Here is a 24,971-nt window from a genome sequence, read left to right as displayed (position 1 = left end):
CAAAGTGTGCGTTGTGTGGAAGTGGTGACCTAGGATCATTATTATGCAGATGCTAGCAGACGTGCTAGATCTTCATGAGCACGGGAACACGCTGGTGGGAGGGTACGGCCGGAAGCACGCCGCAGCTGCTCGCTTGGGCTCGGGATATAGGAAGAAAGAAAGGAAAGAGAAAGATGAGGAAGAAGATGTGCTATGACAAATGGGACAAGCAATTTTGTTTTATAATTTTTGCTAACTCGGATGCCACCTCAGCTTTGAGGGGTTAATTTGAATGTGCCACGCCACACAAAACCATGTCCCAATCGTCTCAAGGGAGTAAAGTAAACAGTATTGGAAGTTAGGAGTGTGTTCTAACCGATTTGGGAGTCAAGGCTTGCAAGTTAAACTCTTTGGTAAGTTGAGGGTTGTGAAGTGGGCTTATCTTTTTTAAGATTGCTTGTTACCTTGTTTTTGCTGGATTTTTCAATTTCTTGCAGCAATAGACCTTAGTGGTCGCCATGTCAGCTTGCCTTTGCAAGGCTGATAACATCTCAAGGGTTGTTTAGTAGTTTCTTGGCTAATTGATCCCCTCAGCCAGTAGCCTAGATCACGAGTCATCTCCATTAACTAAGGAGGTGTTTGGTTCGCGCTAGTGTAACATAATCTGATTACGTCGCTAACAGGTCCCGCAAAATCGTGTTTGTTTCCCTTGCTCTGTAATCTGATAACATGGTATCAAATCCCAGCCTAATACAAAACTGATACCGGTGGAAATCTGCTGTAACAGAAAACGCTACAGCCGTATCTTCTCCGCACGAGATGCGATTGCACGAGCTATGCGGCCTCCTTCCTCCTTCCTCATGCGCCGCAAGGAAGCTTCGCCGGCGTTGACGTGCCTGTAGCGCCAGTCATGGTCTTGTCCAGCTGACGGCGGCATCGACGCCGGCGCGGTCGCTCCTCAGCATGCCTGCGGCGCCTCGCCTCGGCCTTCAACCTTGACGGCAGGTCGCCGCTCGCCGGCCGGCGGCGGAAGCGGCCACCGCGTCTCTCACTCATACTCTTACCGTCCGTGGCCTTGTACTCCGCCGCCATATCCAACGGTGACTCGCCACTGCCGTTTCCCGGCCTGCCTATCCATGTTCACTGGCGTGAATTCTTGAGCAACCCCGGTATTGATTGACGTTACAGTAGGTAACCAAACAAATTTCAACTTTTGTCCATTCCGTTTACATTAACACCGTAAACTCATTACGTTTGCGTTTGCGTTACCAATCTGGAACCAAACACCTCCTAAATGTATATACTCCTGTTCTTTATGGACATATATGCATACTTTAGCTTGACATACTCCATTGGGTAGAAAAGAAGTTATTTACTCCATCGTAAAAAATAAGCTATATACTCCTTTGAAAGAAAAGAGTATATCTTCCTTTAATTGCCAAGCAGTATATATTGTTTTGGATATAAACAGTACATACCCCTTAATTTAGCACGCGGTAGTATATAACTATTTTATTGGCAAACAATATATACTCTTTTGGGTTGTAATCTTTTGGGTTGTAATTAAGCAGTATAGTGCTAATATATACTACCTCTGTAACTAAATATAAGACGTTTTTGCAGTTCAAGCCTCTGTAACTAAATATGTCTTGTACTCCCTCTGTCCCATAACATAAGAGCGTCTTTGACAAAGACGCTCTTATATTATGGGACCGAGGGAGTACTTAGTTACAGAGGTAGTACCTTTCAATTGCCAACAAGTATATACTTGTTTGGATAGTGGCTAGTATCATTAATTGTTTAATCATCCTAAAGATGGAAACCACTTTCAACATATATACTTCTTTTCATATTCATATACTGATTCATTATACCACTACGTTCACCATGAAAAATATGGTAGTATCTTATTTGACGGTGCCAAACAAATCACATGAAAAACCAAACTATCATGTCTCCTACGAATTTCGGATCCCCTTATTTTTGGTAGTTGGCTGATTGCTCAGCATGCACGCGCGCGCACACACACACACGCATGCACGCACACAATAAGCTCGAGTGTAGAATAGTTAGAAAAACTATACGTAGTATAGTAAAATTGTGCACAAAAAGTAGCAATTTTGGAACAACCTTTTACTATTCAAGTCACTATGTTGTAACATTGTTCCAAAAATTACTACATACACTATTTTCTATATTGTGTGTGCCTGCCCATGAGATTCTCGTTTTTTTCTAGTCTGGATCAATTTATAAATATCATACGATATAGCAGGGCAGTATTTGTCTTACTTGGAGTTCCGATGCTCTAGCATCTGCAGCTGGTGGGGGTGACTGACGGTGTGATTGTTGAATCTAAAGTTGCCTCCTCCCTAAGATTAGAAGGCACACTTTGGAAGTTATTTGCCCAAGATGGTGCTGCTCTTGAGGTGGTATTATAACTTGCGAAAGGAGGAGGAAGTGGAACTCGCTCTGGAGACTTTGCAAGTCGACGCCTAGTTAGTAAAAACACGAATAACAAAATGAGACAATCAAGCCAACTAGGAATGGTAAATAAGAAATATGTGTAACTACACGTGCTCTTGCTTCTGCTTACCCCAGTATTCCAAGCTGTAATGTTGCTTTGTACTGCAAAGGTATTTCCATGAGTGCTGAAAGGGCAAACTCTGTCTCCTTGTTGCTTTGACTGATCTTTTTTGACATGATTCCAGTGAAGTTGACAAACTAGGATAGCGAATATCACCGTTATTTTGCTTGGGAAGCAAATATCAGTATTTATATAATTTTAGTATTTACCTGGAAATTGTCAAAAGATCTAGCAGGAATGTTGTCATCAAATTCATTCATCATGTCCCAAGGACCATCTCCAACTCCGACCAGAATTATAGACAAAGGAAACTCACTGCAACAAAATGGGAATATATGACCAAGGAGAAGTCAATGTTATGTCAATCCATATGATGAATTTATGATGTTATATTTTTTGGCAATGGTCATGCAAAAGCAAGGTGCGAACTCTTAGCTTAGCTTCATGTATCAACTGGACCAGTTTGTTGAACACTCGCTTCATGACTACCAGAACCCAGAGGGAACCCTACGACACCTCGCAAGTTGCCTGAGGCGACGGCTGTCCATCGAGTGTAGGACAGTCGTACTATCAAGAGGGGCACAAGCAAAGGTACTTTGGTTTAAACCCCACAAAAGATCCCAAGCCAAAGTTTTGGAAATAATTCACTTTAGCCACTCTACTTCTAAGATTTTCCAAAGCCCCGGTACCACCGTTTTTGCTAACCGGTTCTAGCGAGCTTATCTGAGTGTGCTAATTCTAGAGCGCCAAACCAAGTTTTCCACAGTTCGGACCGCCGCTCATTTCTGTGGGAGAGGAGGGAGCACAGAGGAGACAAGGCGGTGGGGGCACGGGCTTGACGAGGAGGCTTGGCGGCTAGGGTTTTGACCCTTTCGCACGTTCCACATGATGAGCACGGCGAGCGGGCGGAGGGGATTAGCGATGAAGACCCGACCATCCATGCGGGAGGCCCCCTATCCGAGGACGAGGGCGAGGGGCGCCAGCGAGGAGGAAGAAGGAGGAGAAAGGATGTGGCGGCCGGCGGCTATCCAGATGAGCAGGAAGGAGGTAGGGGCTGCGGCGCCTATGGCGTCGAGCAAGGGAGGAAGGAGAGGTGTGGCGGCTAGGTTGGGGCAGAGCGAGGGAGGAAGATGAGGTGTGGTGGCTAGGGTTGGTGCGGGTGTGGGCTCTGGTGTGCGACGAGTATTGGGAGCGGAGCGAGCGGAGCACGCGAGATCAATCAACCCAGCATAAACATGGGGCGCGAGCCCACCAGTCATTGGACAGCCAGAAGAACCACGAGGTGAAATCAGGTTTGACAGCAGGTAAAGATCATGCGGCTCAGACATTCTAGATGACCAGATCCAACGGCCAACGAAGCTTGCAATCAGAGGAGCCTTGTGGATGCGAGTTGGCTAGCCTCATTATTGGTTTATAAATAATGGTTGATAAGATGGTCTTATCTTAAGTCTTGCACGTAGTTTAGAGAGGACAAAAAAAGATGTCTACAATGGGTCATTTCTTAGCCTTATCTTCAATAACTAGTTATTCCTAAAAATGTGGTGAGACATATTGTGCTAAGAGATCAGCTCTTGTCTTCTCTTAAATAAGAGAAGACAAGTCTTTTCTTATGAGTTCTCTCTCCTTCACCTCATTTCTTATCCTACGTGGCACTACTAAGATAACACCATTGTACATGCCCTAATCTGTTTGGGTAGAACGAAGGATTTGCGTGGCCCAACGCGCGACCTCAAACGGACAAATGTCCGATTTTTGTCCGTTTTTGACCCATTCCCGGCCCAACTTTGCGTCGCGTTTGGGGTGAAACGGACATCGCGCGGACGGGCTGGACACACGCCCTTGTCCTTCCCGTGGTCCGCCTGTCGAGGACATTAGCACTCCATTCGTCTCCAACCCCTTCACCCGCTCTCCCCCTCCCACCCCGCCGTCGGCACCGCCACTATACTCCATCCGCCTCCTCACTGCTCACCCTCCAGCCGTCCATACCAAACCACGTCTCGACATGGTCGCCGCCACGCCTGCGCTTTCGTAAGATTTTGGCCGTCGGTTGGAGGAGTTTTGGCCGTCATTGTCGTAGTCAATGCCAAAGGGGATACGACAGTCGACGACGGCTAGGGACCACGGCATCTTTCGTCGGGTGCTTGAGAGCGGCATGTAGCCGGCCGCCAACCACCCCTGCTGCATCGAGGTGATCATCGCGGCCTCTTAGCCACCACGACCGCAAGGTGTTTGACACTTTGCCCACAAAGGTATGGACAGTGGAGATGATTTTTTCTTCAACCACTTCATTTATTCATCGGATGATTCATCCTCGGATGACGAAGATCTTGTGGTGGCTGCACTGGTCGTTCAAGACCACATTCAACTGCAACTTCCTCAGTACAGAGGGTCAGTTCCTGGCCGTGCTCCCAACCTAAACCTCAACAAAGAGAGAGAGGCCACGCCCTACTCTATGATGATTACTTTGTGAATACCCTGCTCTTCAAACCGGATAAATTCCGTCGTCGTTTTCGTATGGCAAGGCATGTGTTCAATCATATCCGAGAGGGAGTGGTTGCTCATGACCCATACTTCGAGTGCGAAATGGATGCCCTTGTCAAGCTTGGATTCTCCTCTTATCAGAAATGCACTGCAGCCATCCGCATGCTTGCATATGGAATTCCAGGCGATCTGGTGGATGAATACGTGCGCATGAGTGAGTCCACATGTCTGCAGTCACTGTACAACTTCTGCAAGGCCATGGTGGCAGTGTTTGGTCTTGAGTACTTGAGGCAACCAAATGCCGCTGATACAGAAAGGTTGTTGGCGATCAACGCTGATAGAGGCTTTTCAGGCATGCTTGGCAGCATAGATTATATGCACTGTGAGTGGAAGAACTGTCCTTTTGCTTGGTAGGGCCAGTACAAGGGGCATGTTAAAGCATGCACTGTCATATTAGAAGCGGTGGCTTCACAAGATCTTTAGATATGGCATTCTTTTTTCGGCATGGCGGGTTCTCACAGTGATATCAACATGCTGCAGTGTTCTCCAGTCTTCGCAAGGCTTGCAGAAGGCCACTCCCCACCAGTCAACTTTGAGATCAATGGCCACTGATATGTCCATTTTTGCATCATGTTTTCTTATTGTTATTTATAATGTTTTTATGCATAGCAATGCTTTTTGGAGTAATTCTAATACCTTTTCTCTCATAATATGCAAGGTTCACACAAAGAGGGAGAATTCCGGCAACTGGAAATCTGGACCTGAAAAAGCTATGGCAGGCTACCTACTCTGCACAACTCCAAATTAATTGAAACTTCACGAGAAATTTTTATGGAATAAATAAGAATTATTGGAGCAAATAACTACCAGAGGGGGCCCACCAGATGGGCACAACCCACCTGGGTGCGCTAGGGAGCCCAGGGGCGTCCTGGTGGGTTGTGCCCTCCTCGGCCCACCTATGGTGCTCATCTTCTGGTATATAAGTCATTTTGACCTAGAAAAAATCAGGAGAGGACTTTCGGGACGAAGCGCCGCTGTCTCGAGGCGGAACTTGGGCAGGAGCACTTTTGCCCTCCGGCGGAGCGATTCCGCCGGGGGAACTTCCGTCCTGAAGGGGGAAATCATCGTCATTGTCATCACCAACAACTCTTCCATCTTGGGGAGGACAATCTCCATTAATATCTTCAACAACACCATCTCCTCTCAAACCCTAGTTCATCTCTTGTGTTCAATCTTTGTTCCAGAACTATAGATTGGTACTTGTGGGTGACTAGTAGTGTTGATTACATCTTGTAGTTGATTACTATATGGTTTATTTGGTGAAAGATTATATGTTCAGATCCATTATTCTGTTTAATACCCCTCTGATCATGAGAATGATTATCATTTGTGATTAGTTACTTTTGTTCTTGAGGTCACAGGAGAAATCTTGTTGCAACTAATCACTAGATCATCGATGACGCGCGTTGTTGCGTCCGTCTATTTTGATGTAGAACGGTAAGAATTTATGTAAATAAACATATTATAGTTAAGTTGCATGTTGTCTAGTGATAGAAAAAGGGAATTTTTAAAAGAAAATGGAAATATTGAGAAACTTCAAATATTTGAAATTACATTTCCTCGATATAGAGTGGGTCACATATGCTGAAAGCTTTAGCTATAGGATCACATATATTGATGTGGTAGAGTGACACCAAATCATCGTTGAGTATAGAATTGCTGAAGAGCAATGGAGCGTAGGGAACAATTCAATAAAATATCCCATATGAAGAAAAACAATCTAATAGCTTACTTTCATCTTTGATCTTCCTCCTGATGGACCTGTGTGGAGAAGCCATCGAGGAAGGTGGATACCTTTGCACCGCACAACTACGACCACCAATGGAGGAGGTACGATGGGAAGAAGATAAACAACTGTAACTTTCCCAGGTTAGCAACCCTTTGGTCTCCTCATTAGGTGGTCTGCATATGTTCCAGAAAACTATTAGTATCACCTTGTATTATAAATTTATAATCCATATTGGCATACCAGAAGTCTAAACGTCTTTAAAACACCTCCCTCTAATGATCCTTTGGTGGTCTTTCATTCTTCCCGTCCAAATCTACCGTAAGGCATGCGTAGTGTAACAAATATACTATGATATGAACAAGTTGGAGGGAAGGTTGTGCATCAAAACGTAGGAAAGATCTGCATTCCTCTGTTATCACTTTCATTATTGTTGTCCTTGTGCTCAGGTTCCTTGTTACTGCTAGTGTTTACTATTATTACTGGAGACTGATAGGTTAGTGTATTACAATTTGACCAAGGACAGGTGAATGTAGTTAGTTGTAGCCTTGAGTAATTACATTGCTGCCATCTGCAGGAGCATCAAAGCTTCATGTTGGATATAGCCTGACAGCCATGAACAGTGCAATCATACATTAGGTAAATAAACTGGACATAGATCAACAATGTTTATGGGGATACCAAAGGAGTTTACATAATTCTATAGAGGGTAACCGTTGACAGAAGGGAAGTCATAAGTAAAAATTATGTATGCATATCGATATAGCAATCATTTCACTCAAAATAAAATTCACATATTTTTAGAATGCCAAATTATGGGTAATTCTCATTAATTTGTCAATAGGAATAGCCTTAGCCTTCAGCAACATCTTAAATTCATGCAAAAGGAGAAAGCTCAAAGATAACCTTGAGTCACAGCAAAAGCTTAAAATCTAAGGCAACAGGTTAATCAGCACACACCATGAGCTAATTAGCATGTACCTAGCAGCTTCTAAACCTCTCAGACGACCAAAAATTTAATCCCAAGCAAAAACATGAGTTTCCAAAGCCTGCTCCCTCTCCACCATTCTGCAGTAGGGGCCTGAAACAGATCTGTAGCGGATGGGGAACACCAAACACTGATTAGGAAGATAAAATATTCCTTCTCAAAACAATGCAGAAATTCTTATATTTTCATAGTTGACAACATATTTTGTTTCTACTGTAGAAAAACTGGGGTGTTCATACAGATACCACATAACCAATTCACATCAATAAAATTTATGGGGGAATTTCATGTGGCCATTCAATAAAGTAAAACTAAAATACATAAAGTTAACAGTTAACAACCCCCTTTAGCATGTACTAATATCTTAGCATAGCTATGACACGAATCATTCAAGTTGGTCAAAACAAACTTAGCTATGAGTGAATCCAAGACTTAAATTTCTTATTGTGTACTTCTAATGTAGACGTCCGAGAAACCTGCTTCAACAATATCGTTCATAGGTACATTTTAGTTGCAAATTTAGTCAAGAATTGCAAACTCAGTCTTCCATCTGAGGGTCACCAAAAATTCTTACTACCTAGCTCAGTTTCATAGCTAGGTAAGAACAGAGGTATATAATCCCTGTAGGAAGTGAGAGCCACCAATCTCGTATTCTAATTGAGATAGCTCCGTCACAAAAATTCATGTAGAAGTCATGTTACATCATTCAGCTCATAATATAAGTTTTTAAATATGACAAGGCCATGGTTTGATAGAGAAGAGGTTCAGATGTTACCTTTATACAACTCCTTAGCTTAAATACCATCCAAGCTGGCTGCTGGAATGACCAGGATTGAAAGGCGCGTTATTATCAATCAACGGTGCAATTTGAACAAAATGGGGAATGCAAGGAACAGAACAATGGCAGGAGAGAACAGATAGATAAAAGAAGAAGAATACTTTTTGATAGCACAAACACTCGATGAGTGGCTACGTTTTTTTTTGCACATTTTACTGTTCTGTTGTAAGTAACCTGTGGCATATAGTAGTAAACAGTTCTATGGGATGAATGACATAGACATATATTCTAAGCTTAGTCAACCTTGATCACGCACTAAACTCAGTAAATATTGATTGGACGCGTGTGCAAATACATGCCCTATTTCCTTGTCCACTCCACAAAGCCCACCTCTTAAATTCCCATTCTAAGCACCAATGCAAGTTGTAGTAGACAAAAAATCAACGCCCCGAAAGACACAACAAACATGCCGGAAATGCTACGTCAACCCTGCCATCTCACCTCAAAGCAGCAGATAAACGGTGCGACCCACAGCCGCGCACGCATAAATCACATGATCCGCATTGCCCCTGCAGACCAAAACCCGCAAAACAACAATTAATCATCATCCGAAGCAACAACAAAAGGGCGGAAACGGAAGCGATCAGAGCAACTGTAGGCGTATGTGTGGTTTGGATCTCGAGTCGTTGGTCCTTAACGAAGGCGTCGCATGCCTGCAGCAGGCGGTCCCGTGGCCACTGCTGGGTGAGGAGCAGCTCGAGCAGCTGCCTCCAGAACTCGGAGGAGATCGGGTAGTCGCCGACGAGCGTGGCGAACATCTGCTCCGCCGCCCCCGGCAACGCGTGCCCGCCTCCCAGCCTCTGCGTCAACGGTGCATTGCCTATTGGATCTGAGAGGGTGCGTTGGAGTCGGCCGGGCCCCTAGGGTTTGATGCGGACGGGGATTGGGCGAAGGGAAAATTGAGTCAGGATGAAGCAAGGTTTTAAATGGACGCGAGCATGAAGACTTCGAGTGGGAGGGAGGGGTCGCCGGCGGCGGTGTCGTGGAGCAGGGGGGCGCCGCTGCGTGACGAAAGGGAGAAGAAAGGTCAAGCAAGGTTGTTACATGCGTGTTGTGGGCTTCGTGCGGTCAAAAGCCCAATTAACCCGGGATCTCGGATTTTTCTACGCGAGCAGCGTCCCTCAGGACAGTTAGCCCATTACTTGCCTCAAAATTAAATCGGACGGCGGGGAAGGAGGGAACCACGAGATCGGACGGCCAGAATCATCAGAGGCGTGAGAGGGCTGGGAAAGGGCGCAGTTTTACTGTCCTTAATGTGAACTTGATATGTGTTCGATATTTTGATGATATGTATGTTGTGATTCCCTTAGTGGTGTCATGTGAACGTCGACTACATGACACTTCACTGTACTTGGGCCTAAGGGAATGCATTGCGGAGTAGTTATTAGATGATGGGTTGCGAGAGTGGCAGAAGCTTAAACCCTAGTTTATGCGCTATTCTGTAAGAGGCTGATTTGGATCCAAGAGTTTAATGCTATGGTTAGAATTATTCTTAGTACTTTTCTCATAGTTGCGGATGCTTGGGAGGGGGTTAATCATAAGTAGGAGGTTTGTTCAAGTAAGAACAACACCTAATGACCGGTCCACCCACATAACAAATTATCAAAGTAGCGAATACAAATCAAACCAACATGATGAAAGTGACTAGATGAAATTCCTGTGTACCCTCAAGAATGCTTTGCTTATCATAAGAGGCTGTTTTGGCATGTCCTTTGCCTCAAAAGGATTGGGCTACCTTGCTGCACTTTTGTACCGTTACCGTTACTTGCTCGTTACAAATTACCTTGCTATCAAACTACTCGTTACTTACATTTTCAGTCCTTGCAGACATTACCTTGCTGAAAACCACTTGTCATTTTCTTCTGCTCCTTGTTGGGTTTGACACTCTTACTTATCAAAAGGACTATGATTGATCTCCTATACTTGTGGGTCATTAAGGCTCTTTTCTGGCGCCATTGCGGGGAATGAAGTGCTCTTGGTAAGTGGAAATCGGTGAGGAAAAATTATTACTGTGTGCTGAAAATTATTGTCACTTTTGTTGATGCTGGAACGCGTCACACGAACACGTCGATGTGTACCCGCAGCACCGAGGGAGATGCTCCGCAACTCACACCGCGGGAGGCCGACTTCCAGCGCGATACGGAAGACAGCAAGCCGGCGCTTTTGGGACCCGAAACCCCACACGCTCCGGAGGGACCCCGTTTGGGCGCGCGGCGGCTATGGGCTGCCCTAGGTCAACCTGATCGCCCCTAGGGCCTCGAGGTTCGCCGCCCTGCAATGAAGAAGAACGAACGAAGAACGAGGAAGAAGAAGAACTAGGGTTAAGAAGAAAAGATAAAAGATAAAAGTGGTAGATTGATTGATCGATTGTGTGTTGTTCAATCGGTCATCACCCCTCAGGTATATAAGAGGCGGCTGGACTTCCCGTGCAAGGAAAAGGCTTGGATTCACGTCCAAAACCCTAGTCAAATTCGGATTGGTTTTGTCCGAACTTTCCAAAACTGTTCGGTTTAAACTGGCTGCACCTTGCGAGTAACTTTTGTGGTGGTAAACAATCTCGGATGGAAACGAGCCCAAAAGCAATTTTGACCGTTTCGACGAGGCGAACAACTTTTATGTTGAACGTTTTTTGATTAGAGTTCATCTTGAGGGTCAAATAGCTCGTGCAATACAGGCTGTTATTCGCGCTACCCATCAGACAGGGTGTCTCGTGGGGCGCGCCACTTTTGGCTCGTGATAGTGTTGTATTTGGATGGCTCTAACTTTTGCATACGAACTCGGATTGGAACGATTCTTATATCAAAATCGATCGTTTCAACGAGACGAAGACAATCCATGTAGATCATTTTTCCGTACGAGGCAGTCTTGGGGGCGTAATGTGCCGAATAGTGTTCTGAATACAAAATCTCAGTATTTCGAACATAATTTTGGCCTTCGAGATGAGATCAGATGGCGATGGCTCAAACTTCAAAGATGTTTGTATCGACAATACGAAACTTTTTCATGTAGAACACTTCTCTATTTGAGGCCATTTTAAATAAGTTCTTGACTGTGCCAAAATCTGGTGTCAACACATGCCCCCTGTTTTTCGGCAAAGCCCGTGTGCCGAAAAATAACTTGCACATAGCTTGCTCCAAGGACGATGTCAACACTCCATCGTCCATTTTGGCATATTCTTAGGACGATAAGTTTATATCGGCCATTGCTTGTGTGAATATTTTGACGCAAGCTTGGGTGAAACTTTCTCAACTTCCTTAACAATCCGATGATAAAGTCCCATAGATATGTATCTCAAGGTCATCCTCGGAACCATATTATTCACCCTTTCGCTAGGATTTTACTGATAATCAATAATAAACTTTCTCCAATCCTTACTTCGCGTGCATAAAAGTTTCATTAGTGGGCGAAGCGGTGGGCTTCGGTTCAGCCTTACCTATGTTGACAAGACCTAGCATCGGCTATTGATAGAAATAATACAATACACCATGGTTAACATAGTAGCCGGATGCTTGCTGTGCCAACTCTTTCGAATTGTCATGTCTAGATATATGAAGGATATTAAAGCAACACAAGGTAAATTTTGCATCTAGACATATCCCAAGATAAACTATAAGTGATTCGTCAAAACATTGATAACCCTTATATATTTGTTGCACTACTTATAACCAATCACTGAAAGCCTCAATCTGTATAGCACCTACAGCGACCAAAAGCTCCAAACCGAATAAATTTTCATATTCGGCTTTTATTATTGTGCAAACATATTTTAAGTCGTATGAGGCTTGTTTTGGTCTCCTATTGAACTAAGGACGATGTTTGGATACCACACCGACCATGCATTGACATAATCTTAGGACGATAGATAAATATCGACCATTACCATGTAAACTTCATTCGAAGCACATATAGCCGAAATAAACAAACAAAATGATAAATCAAGTATTTCGGCCCTTTGGATCAGCAACAAACTTGTAGCTAATCAAATGTATAGTGATTTGGCAATACCCTTTCATGATGTAAGAAATTATATTGCATCCATGGATTAAAATAAGCCCATTGAGGGTTACCAATCATACCTGATGACGAATTCCATGGCATAGGCATTAATGACATAGTTGTAGAATATGGATAATGTGTAGACCAAAGATGTTGAAACCTTCGGCTTGGTCCTTCGTAGTTTTCACACTTTTCCTTCTTCACCTTTGCCGCACTTCTTGTAATGGAAGCTTGCACATAATTCTTATTTTGAGCACTTCCTTTGGGAACCCATGCCATGTTCCTTTTTTCAAGTTCTTGTGCACTAAGTTTTTGTAATTTCTTCTTTTGCCAATACAATAAGCCAAGCGGGCATCTCGGCTGTGATTCTGTTTTGACCAATGGCAATTCTTTTTTGGCCTTGTGCACTCTCAAATTCTTTTCTTCAGATTTGGCACTTCGATTCTCAATAATTGGTTGCTTTGTCTCATTGCCTTTAGTAGCCAATGTCAACACTTTAATTGGCTCTTTTTCATTTGAGATCAAATCTGAAATTGCACTCTTACGACCATCTCTCTTAATGCGGTAAACCTGCTTGACCACCTCTTTCTTCTTCCTTGAGCTCTGGACCGATTCCTTATGATTCAAACGGTCTTTGAAGCGCGATTGTTCAAATGTTGATCTTCTTGGAGCTGCATAGTATTGGTGAGATGGTCTAGAATAAGATGGAGAATGTGCCCTTGTATCATACCTGTCCCATGATGAATATGTATCTATATAAGCATAGGGAGGCATCCACGGCATTGGCATTGGCGGCCCAAAATTAGGATATGAATATGTTGCATTAAAATTATCACTTTGCCAATATCGATCCTCATATTTGCGCCTTGGGGGTGACCTTGGTTTCTTTGCATGATTTGGCTGATAAGCATTCTTCTCTTCACTCTTCTTTTGATATCTATCCAATAGTTCAGCGAAGGTGACTTTTGATCTCTTACACTTGCGCTTATTTCGGCCTTTGTTTTCTTCTGGTTTGCTTTCATCGATCATTGAATTTGCTTGTTGCCCCCCAGTCCTTGGCGTCTCCATTGTAGCTTCGATGGAATTCTTACCCTCAAGATTATGTTCATTATGCTCTTCAACAACTTCTTTACTTGAAAGCTTGATCCCATCACCTGTAGTTTTTACCTTATCTTCAAATGGATCGGCTTGAATCAGCCGATGCAAAAACTTTCTACCATCGGGACCAATCGGAATAGACTGGTCATCTCTTGGTGTCTCAACAAATTTCAATCGTCCTTTATCAATGGCCGATTTAACTATTTGACGAAACATGTTGCAATCCTCAAAATTATGCTTGGATGAATCATGCAACTTACAATACATTCGTCCCTGGACAGATGGTTCAACATGGTGATCAAGAATTATAATATAATTATTTTGCAACAAAAAATCAAATATTTGATCACACATGCTTGAATTGAAGGTAAACTTTTCATTCTCTAGCCGATCTTGTTGTGAGAGCGGCTTTGGAGTTAAGCAAACGAATGGTTCAGATTTTGCATCACACCATTCGGCTATGCATTGTGTTTTGCACTCTATCTCCGATGTCTTTGGGTAAGATATTATACTAGCATCAGTTTTCTCAACAGAATTTAACCTTGGCTTTAAATTTCTAAAATAAAAATAGTTAGAACATACATGTCTCAATTGAGACCAAGTGCAAGCCAAGTATGAAATAAGCAAAGCTACCCAAATAGATATGAACTTTAGATAAAGCAACGGGGAAAGCTTTGGCTGCAATAATAAGTCATTATCGGTCTTTATAAATGGCACAATTGGTTGACCAATATGTTCTAAAACAATTTTATTGCTAACAAGTAAATTACCCTTCTTCATTAGTCTTTCAAAATTACATATGAGGATTTTTCTAATAGATGCATCAACAATAAAGTTGTGACCAAATCTGAAAATAGGTAAATTACCCGCTATGCATACCTCTTCAAATATGTTGGGAGAGCATGATGGTGGTGCCACTTGAAGAACATCTTGCTTCGTCTTTGGATGGCTCCCCAACACCTTGTCATCATTTTTTTCTTGATTCTGTGCATCATTGCTTTGAAGATCCATGTCAGCCGAACTTTGTTCGGCTACTTGTTCTTGTCCTTGAGGCTTGTCAATTTCTATGCCACGAAACTCATAGGGCAGGAAGTAGGTTCCATTGACTTAGAAAAAATCAAGTATGGTTGTTTTGCTATGCTTTCCATGCCTTTTCTCAATAATGCTTGCCTCTTTGGATTTGATGGTCTCAGAATATATGCTACTTGATTTGGCTTTTCTAATAATCGAATTTTCTTTGTTACCTGAATCAACAACTTTATCTTTCTGAATTTGCAAGGCTTCTCGCTCTCGTCTAATTTTAGCCCACTTCTCAGCTTGGCGAGCTTTAAACTTTTTCATCTCAATTTCCATCCACTCGTCATGAGATTGCCCCCTAATACTTTGAGACTCTTTCGGCAATGAGGTGCCGAAACTTTGCGATTTTTAGGTGGTACACTGGATGGTACAACACTGGGCGACTGCATCATTTGCACAATTCTAGCTTTTACAGCAGCAAAATCATGAGGCTTCCCGCCTTCTATTAGTTCCTGGCGAATAGAGTTGCACAAATCCCAAGAGAATGTAAGCTTGTTCTCAATTACCCAGTCTGGATATGGTTGCCCCCCAATGCTTTTAGACTCTTTCGGCAATGAGATGTTGCCGAAATTCTGTAATTGTGTAGGGGGGACATGATATGCCACGGTAGTAGGTGAAGGCATTTGTGCTCCTGCAGAAGTTTCACTTATTCGGCCATGACCATGAAGGTGCTGAGCCGAATTATGGACATCAACAGTTGCGTATGGTGCCAAAATATTAGTAGCGTTAGGCGTAGCATATGATGTTTGAGGGTAATTGGCCAAATAACTAGTAGTAACATGACCAATTCCCCTATCCACCGGCACGTTTAGATTAGCGTACTGCAAGTTATTTGCCGATGAATAAAAACTTGAAACACTTTGTTGCATAGCATTGGAAGTTCCTACATAGGGTGTCTCAACTTGATTAACCGAACTCATCATGTTATTCATCGGCATATAAATTTGTGGGGTTGCCGATGCATGGGAGTTGGGATACATATGTTGCATGTTGCTAAAATTATATGAAGTAGAATCATGGAGATTTTGTTGCATCGGCCCTTGCACATAATTAGATGCATGATTGATAAAGCTAGGGCTAGACGATACATTATGCTCATTAGATGATCTAGCAACAACATATGCATTATTTGCATCTACATATGTGAATTTGGTATTCATATTACCTTTGTAGATTGCAAACCCTAGATGACGATCTCTTCATAGCAAGAATGGGCCGGAGACCGTTCAATGCTTCGTCCCCAGCGGAGTCGCCAAAAAGTGTGTTGACGCTGGAACGCGTCACACGAACACGTCGATGTGTACCCGCGGCGCCGAGGGAGATGCTCCGCAACTCACACCGCGGGAGGCCGACTTCCAGCGCAATACGCAAGACAGCAAGCCGACGCTTTTGGGACCCGAAACCCCACACGTCCGGGAGGGACCCCGTCTGGGCGCGCGACGGCTATGGGCTGCGCTAGGTCGACTTGATTGCCCCTAGGGCCTCGAGGTTCGCTGCCCTGCAATGAAGAAGAATGAACGAAGAACGAGGAAGAAGAAGAACTAGGGTTAAGGAGAAAAGATAAAAGATAAAAAGTGGTAGATTGATTGATCGATTGTGTGTTGTTCAATCGGCCATCACCCCTCAGGTATATAAGAGGCGTCTGGACTTCCCGTGCAAGGAAAAGGCTTGGATTCACATCCAAAACTCTAGTCAAATTCAGATTGGTTTTGTCCGAACTTTCCAAAACTGTTCGGTTTAAACTGGCTGTACCTTGCGGATAACTTTTGAGGTGGTAAACGACCTCGGATGGAAACGAGCCCAAAAGCAATCTTGACCATTTTGACGAGACGAACAACTTTTTGTTGAACGTTTTTTGATTAGAGTTCATCTTGAGGGTCAAATCGCTCGTGCAACACAGGCTGTTATTCGCGCTACCCATCAGACAGGGTGTCTGGTGGGGCGCGCCACTTTTGGCTCGTGATAGTGCTGTATTCGGATGGCTCTAACTTTTGCATACGAACTCGGATTGGAACGATTCTTATATCAAAATCGATCGTTTCGACAAGACGAAGACAATCCATGTAGATCATTTTTCCGTACGAGGCAGTCTTGGCGGAGTAATGTGCCGAATAGTGTTCTGAATACAAAATCTCAGTATTTCGAACACAACTTCGGCCTTCGAGATGAGATCAGATGGCGATGGCCCAAACTTCAAAGATGTTCGTATCGACAATATGAAACTTTTTCATGTAGAACACTTCTCCATTTGAAGCCATTTTAAATAAGTTCTTGATTGTGCCAAAATCTGGTGTCAACAACTTTCTACTACGGAAAACAATCCTTTGAGGGTTTTTTCGGGTATCTTCACCTTGACCGGAACCACAATTAGTTACCCCTCAACCTACTACACCTACTGAGAATACTGGTTATGAAATTCCTTCGGGTATGATAGAATAACTGCTAGCTAATCCTTATGCAGGAGATGGAACCGAACATCCTGATATGCACTTGATATATGTGGATGAAATTTGTGGATTATTTAAGCTTGCAGGTTTACCCGGAGATGAAGCTAAGAAGAAGGTTTTCCCTTTATCTTTTAAGTGGAAAGCATTTGCATGGTATAGGCTATGTGATGATATTGGATCTTGGAATTGGAATCAATTGAAATTGGAATTTCACCAAAAATATTATCCTATGCATCTAGTTCATCGTGATCGGAATTATATATATAATTTTTTGCCTCGTGAAGGAGAAAGTATTGCTCTAGCTTGGGAGAGGCTTAAGTCAATGTTATATTCATGCCCCAATCATGAGCTCTCAAGAAAAATTATTATTCAGATTTTTTATGTTTGGGTATCTCATGATGATCGATCCCATGCTCGATACTTGTTGTACTGGTTCCTCTATGAAGAAGACTATTTACTTCCAGTGGGATCTTTTGGAAAGAATTAAACGCAACTATGAAGATTGGTAACTCGAGAAGGTAAAGAGTCAGGTGTTAAGCTCAAGTATGATTGTGTTAAATCTTTTATAAATACCAATGCTTTTCAAAAGTTTAGCACTAAATATGGACTTGACTCTGAAATAGTAGCCTCCTTTTGTGAATCATTTGCTACTCATGTTGATCTTCCTAAGGAGAAGTGGTTAAAATATCACCTGCCTATCAAAGAAGAAATTATAGAACCGGTAATAGCTAAAGATGAAACTATAATTTATAATGTTGATCCAGTTGTTCCTACTGCTTATATTAGAAAACCACCTTTTCCTGTTAGGATAAAGGAACATGCTAAAGTTTCAACTGTGGTCAACAAAAGTTATATTAGAGCTTCCAAACCTGCTAAATAAATTAAAGTAGAACCTAGTGTTGCTATGGTTAAAGATCTCTTGGTTGAAAATATAGATGGGCATGTTATTTACTTGTGTGATGAAGCTGCTAGAATTGTCAAACCTGATGAAAAAGGTAAACATAGACCCGTTGTTGGCATGCATGTTGCCTCAGTTAAAATAGGAGATCATTGTTATCATTGTTTATGTGACATTGGTGCTAGCGTGATTGCTATTCCTTTTACCTTATATCAAGAAATTATGAATGATATAGCACCCGCTAAAATAGAAGACATAGATGTTACTATTAAACTTGCTAATAGAGACACCATCACGCCACTTGGGATTGTTAGAGATGTTGAAGTCTTGTGTGGGAAAATAAAATACCCTACTGATTTTCTTATTCTTGGTTCCCCACAAGATGACTTTTGTCCCATTATCTTTGGTAGACCTTTCTTGAACACCGTTAATGCTAAAATAGATTGCGAGAAGCAAACTGTCGGTGTTAGTTTTGGTGATGAGTCTCACGAGTTTAATTTTCCAAGTTTAGTAGAAAGCACCATAAGAAAGAATTGTCTAGTAAGGATGAAATAATTGGTCTTGCTTCTATTGATGTGCCTCCTACTGATACTCTAGAACAATATTTGCTAGACCATGAAAATCATATGTATCTGCATGAAAGAAATGAAATAGATAAAATTTCTTTGAACAACGTCCTCTGCTTAAACACAATTTGCCTATTGAAACTCTAGGAGGTCCTCCTCCACCTAAAGGTGATCCTGTGTTTGAATTAAAACAATTGCCAGACACTTTGAAATATGCCTATCTTGATGAGAAAAAGATATATCCTGTTATTATTAGTGCTGACCTTTTAGAACACGAAGAAGAAAGATTACTGAAGGTTCTGAAGAAGCACCGAGCTGCTATTGGATATACTCTTGATGATTTAAAGGGCATTAGTCCCACTCTCTGTCAGCACAAAATTAATATGGAGCCTGATGCTAAACCCGTTGTTGATCACCAACGATGTGTGGTAAGAACTGAAATATTGAAGCTTCTGGAAGCAGGTATAATCTATCCCATAGCTGATAGTAGATGGGTAAGTCCCGTTCATTGTGTCCCTAAAAAAGGAGGTATTATTGTTGTTCCTAATGATAAAAATGAACTTATCCCACAAAGAATTGTCACTGGCTATAGAATGGTAATTGATTTTAGAAAATTAAATAAAGCTACTAGAAACGATCATTAGCCTCTACCTTTTATTGATCAAATGCTAGAAAGGTTGTCAAAGCACACACATTTTTGCTTCCTTGATGGATACTCCGGTTTTTCTCAAATACCTGTCTCACAACCTGATCAAGAGAAAAACATCTTTACTTGTCCTTTTGGAACTTATGCTTATAGACGTATGCCTTTTGGTTTATGCAATGCACCTGCTACCTTTTAAAGATGCATGACTGCTATATTCTCTGACTTTTGTGAAAAGATTATTGAGGTTTTCATGGATGATTTTTCCATTTACGAAACTTCTTTTGATGATTGCTTGAGCAACCTTGATCGAGTTCTGCAGAGGTGTGAGCAAACTAATCTTGTCCTGAATTGAGAGAAGTGCCACTTTATGATTAATGAAGGTATTGTATTGGGACATAAAAGTTCTAAACGAGGTATTGAGGTGGACAAAGCTAAAGTTGATGCAATTGAGAAAATGCCATGTCCTAAAGATATCAAAGGTATTGGTAGTTTCCTCGATCATGCTGGTTTCTGTAGGAGGTTTATTAAAGAATTCTCTATAATTTCTAGGACTCTTACAAATCTTTTACAAAAGGATATTCCATTTGTTTTTGATGATGATTGTGTAGAAGCCTTTGCAACACTTAAGAAAGCCTTAATTTCTGCACCCGTTGTTCAAACACCTGATTGGAACTTGCCATTTGAAATTATGTGTGATGCTAGTGACTATGTTGTTGGTGTTGTTCTAGGACAAAGAGTTGATAAGAAATTAAATGTTATTCATTATGCTAGTAAAACTCTAGACAGTGCTCAATGAAATTATGCTACTACTGAAATAGAAATCTTAGCATTGGTGTTTGCTTGTGGTAAATTTAGATCTTACATTGTTGATTCTAAAGTGATTGTTCACACCGATCATGCTGCTATAAAATATCTTATGAGTATAAACTATGTCATATAGTACAAAACCCCATGAGTATAAACTGTGTCATATAGAGAAAATATACTCCAAAAGCTTACGAGTCTAAACTGTGTGATATAAAATAAAGCAAATATACTCCAAAACCTCATGATTATAAATTGTGTCATAAAAAGAAATATTACTCCAACAACTTATGAGTCTAAACTGTGGTGAAAAAAACATAAATCATAAAACTTACTCCATACCCTCAAGAGTATAAACTGGGGCACAGACAAAAAAAAAACACTTCAACGACCTACGAGTATAAACTGTGATGCAAAAATAAAATCGTCAAGCTACTCCATACCATCAAGAGTATAAACTGGGGCATACAAAAAAATACTCCAACAACTTACGAGTCTAAACTGTGATGCAAAAAAACACACCAAACATACTTCAATACCTCACGAATATAAACTGTGGCATATACAAATCACTCGAGTTAAAATGCGAGTATAAAGTGTGGTATAAAACATATATCACTCCAATAACTTACGAGTCTAAACTATACCATATACCAACAATACTCCAATACCTCACGAGTATAAACTATGGTATAAAACATATATTACTCCAATAACTTATGAGTATAAGTTGTAACTTAAAAGAAACATATATTCTATACCCTCAAAAGTATAAACTAGGGCACACAAAAGAAAACTCCAATAAACTTATGAGTCTAAACTATGATATAAAAAAAGATTAATCATACCGTCATGAGTATAAATTGGGGCACACAGAAAAATACACTCCATACCCTCAGCAGTCTAAACTGGGGCACCCAAAAAAAATACACTCCAATAAACTTACGAGTCCAAACTATGATAGGAAAAAATATTACTCCATACCCTCATATGTATAAGTTTAGGCTCATAAGTATAAACTAGGGTGGCATTTATCAAATTGTGTATCATATGGTATCTTTTGAAAGATGTCACCAAAAACAAATGTTACCTGCCAGAGGTTGATGAGTAAAAGTAGCTAGCCTCATGAAAAAAAAGAACTGAATGAAATCACCCGGGTGTTCGAAAATATAAACCATTGACATCATGCAAAATAAATCATACTAAATAGACACTCCAAGCTTTATAAGAATAAACTATTAGTTTCATATATTCGGAAAATTAATGCTCTATGCTATGAGCACAAATCATTTGCCTCACGAGGATAAACTGAAACCTCATATTGCTCCAATGCTATATGAGCCTAAACTATAAGCTCCAATGCTATATGAGCCTAAACTATAAGCGTCATGTGAAATATTTGTACGCACATACAAAATGCTCTAATGCTATATGATGCTAAACTATAAGCATGTTTTATTAATGTTGAATTTGATCCAACCTTCATGAGTTTAAACTCCTAAGTATTAAGCTGTGCACTCCAAAAAAAAGTTCCGAGCCTAAATTGAAATTAAAAAAATGCACTGTATGGATAAAACTGCACAACCACATAGCTGGCACACAATTGACTAAAAATCACAAGCCCATATACTCACCGGCAATGCTATAAACACATGAAATATGCATAATCAAGTTTCGAGCTCTGGGCCCGAGTCAAAAAAATAATATTCTCTTCGAACCCAGACCTCGAGGGGCATCTGTTGACATGGATTTTGACCAAGATAAAATGAAATGGATAAACTGTATAAAATATTAAAATATAAATACAAAACGGCAAAAATATGTTTTATCATGAAAAAATGAATTATAAATATAATCAACCGCTCAAATTAAGTACTGAAAAATAGGCATATGATATATTTTTGAACGTCGATAATGCACACATTAAACTGACAATTATAAAATGTGACGAAACACATTAGATTTTGTCATGAAGAAAATATAGAGGACACAAGGCTCGCACGCATGCCATCACCACTAAACGGCAAAAAATACAAACATAAAATTGTCATGAGGGATGCTAAGATCATCAAAATGTTGACTATATGATAAATGTCCGGCTTTGTTCCATCAACGAAATGAACTATTGAATCGGCGCATAAAAAAATACATTACGCTAATGAAATATACGCGCGGTGTACTTGGTCAAATATTCATCTGATTCTGGACCTTGAGTTTGCATGCAAAAATAATTAACATGCACACCCTGACCCTAGGCCTCAATGAGCCATTAATATATTAATTAGGTTTAGTGGCCCATTAAAAAAATACAGCCACGTTGCATGGCTCACTGGTAGAAAAAGAGGCTTCCGTCCAGCCCCATTAGTCGCGAAACTGTAGGAACCGCGACTAATGAAGTCTTTAGTCGCAGTTCGACAGACGAACCGCGACCAAAGGCCTGGGCCCAGGGCGCTCGGTGGCCAGCTGGTGCACGTGAGGGGCTTTAGTCGCGGTTGGCCAGGCCAACCGCGACTAAAGCTCCTCCCCTATATATACCAGTTCAGCACGCCACTTAGTCATTTGGTGCCACTTCTCTTCACAAGCTTCACAAGGGGGTGTAGGTTTGCTTTTGGTTCCTCTTATGCACACAAGGTGTTTGATGAAGTGCCCCAAGAGGGTGAAACAAACATGATATGAAGTGTTGGAGCCACACTTGAGGTTCCTCATTTATTTTTTCCTCCTCGATCGCGGTTAGCAACTTGAACCTTTCATGCATGTGTGTCATTGATAAAATATGCATGTGTGTTGTTCATTGTTTAATTTCTATTTTTTATAGCTAGTTAGTTTAACAAATGCATGATGGTTAATTATATATTTTATATTATAATAATGCAGATGAATCGGCAATGGATGTACGGTAACCGACTCTCCCGCGAGTTCACTACGGGTTTGAAAGATTTCCTCGTAGTGGCTAATGCGAACAAGCAGAAGGGTTTTGTTATCTGTCCATGTGTTGACTGTAAGAATCAGAAGGGTTACTCTTCCTCAAGAGAAGTTCACCTGCACCTGCTTCGACACGGTTTCATGCCAAGCTATAATTGTTGGACCAAGCATGGAGAAAGAGGGGTTATAATGGAAGAAGATGAAGAAGGGGATGATTTCATCGATGAAAGCTATCTTGCTCATTTCGGTGATACTTTCATGGAGGATGCTGAAGGTGAAGGGGAAGGTGAAGGTGAAGAAGAGGCACGTGATGAGACCGTTGATGATCTTGGTCGGACCATTGCTGATGCACGGAGACGCTGCGAAACTGAAAAGGAGAGGGAGAATTTGGATTGCATGTTAGAGGATCACAGAAAGTCGTTGTACCCCGGATGCGATGATGGTCTGAAAAAGCTGGGCTGCACACTGGATTTGCTGAAGTGGAAGGCACAGGCAGGTGTAGCTGACTCGGCATTTGAAAACTTGCTGAAAATGTTGAAGAATATGTTTCCAAAGAATAACGAGTTGCCCGCCAGTACGTACGAAGCAAAGAAGGTTGTCTGCCCTCTAGGTTTAGAGGTTCTGAAGATACATGCATGCATCAACGACTGCATCCTCTACCGCGGTGAATACGAGAATTTGAATGAATGCCCGGTATGCACTGCATTGTGTTATAAGATCAGAGGCGATGACCCCGGTGACGATGTTGAGGGCGAGAAACCCAGGAAGAGGGTTCCCGCCAAGGTGATGTGGTATGCTCCTATAATACCACGGTTGAAACGTCTGTTCAGGAACAAAGAGCATGCCAAGTTGTTGCGATGGCACAAAGAGGACTGTAAGTCGGACGGGGAGTTGAGACACACCGCAGATGGAACACAATGGAGAAAGAACGACAGAGAGTTCAAAGATTTTGCAGCTGACGCAAGGAACATAAGATTTGGTCTAAGTACAGATGGCATGAATCCTTTTGGCGAGCAGAGCTCCAGCCATAGCACCTGGCCCGTGACTCTATGCATCTACAACCTTCCTCCTTGGTTGTGCATGAAGCGGAAGTTCATTATGATGCCAGTGCTCATCCAAGGTCCGAAGCAACCCAGCAACGACATCGATGTGTACCTAAGGCCATTAGTTGATGAACTTTTACAGCTGTGGGGCAGACCTGGTGTCTGTGTGTGGGATGAGCACAAAAAAGAGGAATTTAACCTACGAGCGTTGCTTTTTGTAACCATCAACGATTGGCCTGCTCTTAGTAATCTTTCGGGACTGTCAAATAAGGGATACAATGCATGCACGCACTGCTTACATGAGACTGAAAGTGTACATTTGCCAAATTGTAAGAAGAACGTGTACCTTGGGCATCGTCGATTTCTTCCGAAAATTCATCCAGTAAGAAAAAAGGCAAGCATTACAACGGCAAGGCAGATCACCGGCCGAAGCCTGCGGAACGCACTGGTGCTGAGGTATTTGATATGGTCAAGGATTTGAAAGTCATCTTTGGAAAGGGTCCTGGCGGACAATCAGTTCCGAAGGGAGCTGACGGGCACGCAGCCATGTGGAAGAAGAAATCTATATTCTGGGAGCTAGAATATTGGAAAGTCCTAGAAGTCCGCTCTGCAATCGACGTGATGCACGTTACGAAGAATATTTGCGTGAACCTCCTAAGCTTCTTGGGCGTGTATGGGAAGACAAATGATACAAAGGAAGCACGGCAGGACCAGCAACGTTTGAAAGACCCTGATGACCGGCATCCGGAATGGTTTCAAGGTCGTGCCAGCTACGCTCTGACCAAAGAAGAGAAGGTCATCTTTTTTGAATGCCTGAG

The 24,971-nt window shown here is 41.9% G+C and overlaps 1 pseudogene; it reads right to left on the bottom strand.

Moving 5' to 3' along the window:
• LOC119309272 overlaps positions 1–24,971 on the bottom strand; it is a 100,442-nt pseudogene that overhangs the window by 19,916 nt on the left and 55,555 nt on the right.

This window comes from Triticum dicoccoides, chromosome 5B (assembly GCF_002162155.2).
Source record: "Triticum dicoccoides isolate Atlit2015 ecotype Zavitan chromosome 5B, WEW_v2.0, whole genome shotgun sequence".
Lineage (NCBI taxonomy): Eukaryota > Viridiplantae > Streptophyta > Magnoliopsida > Poales > Poaceae > Triticum > Triticum dicoccoides.
Note: the sequence above shows the minus strand (reverse complement) of the source record. Positions and strands in the feature narration are given on the sequence as shown.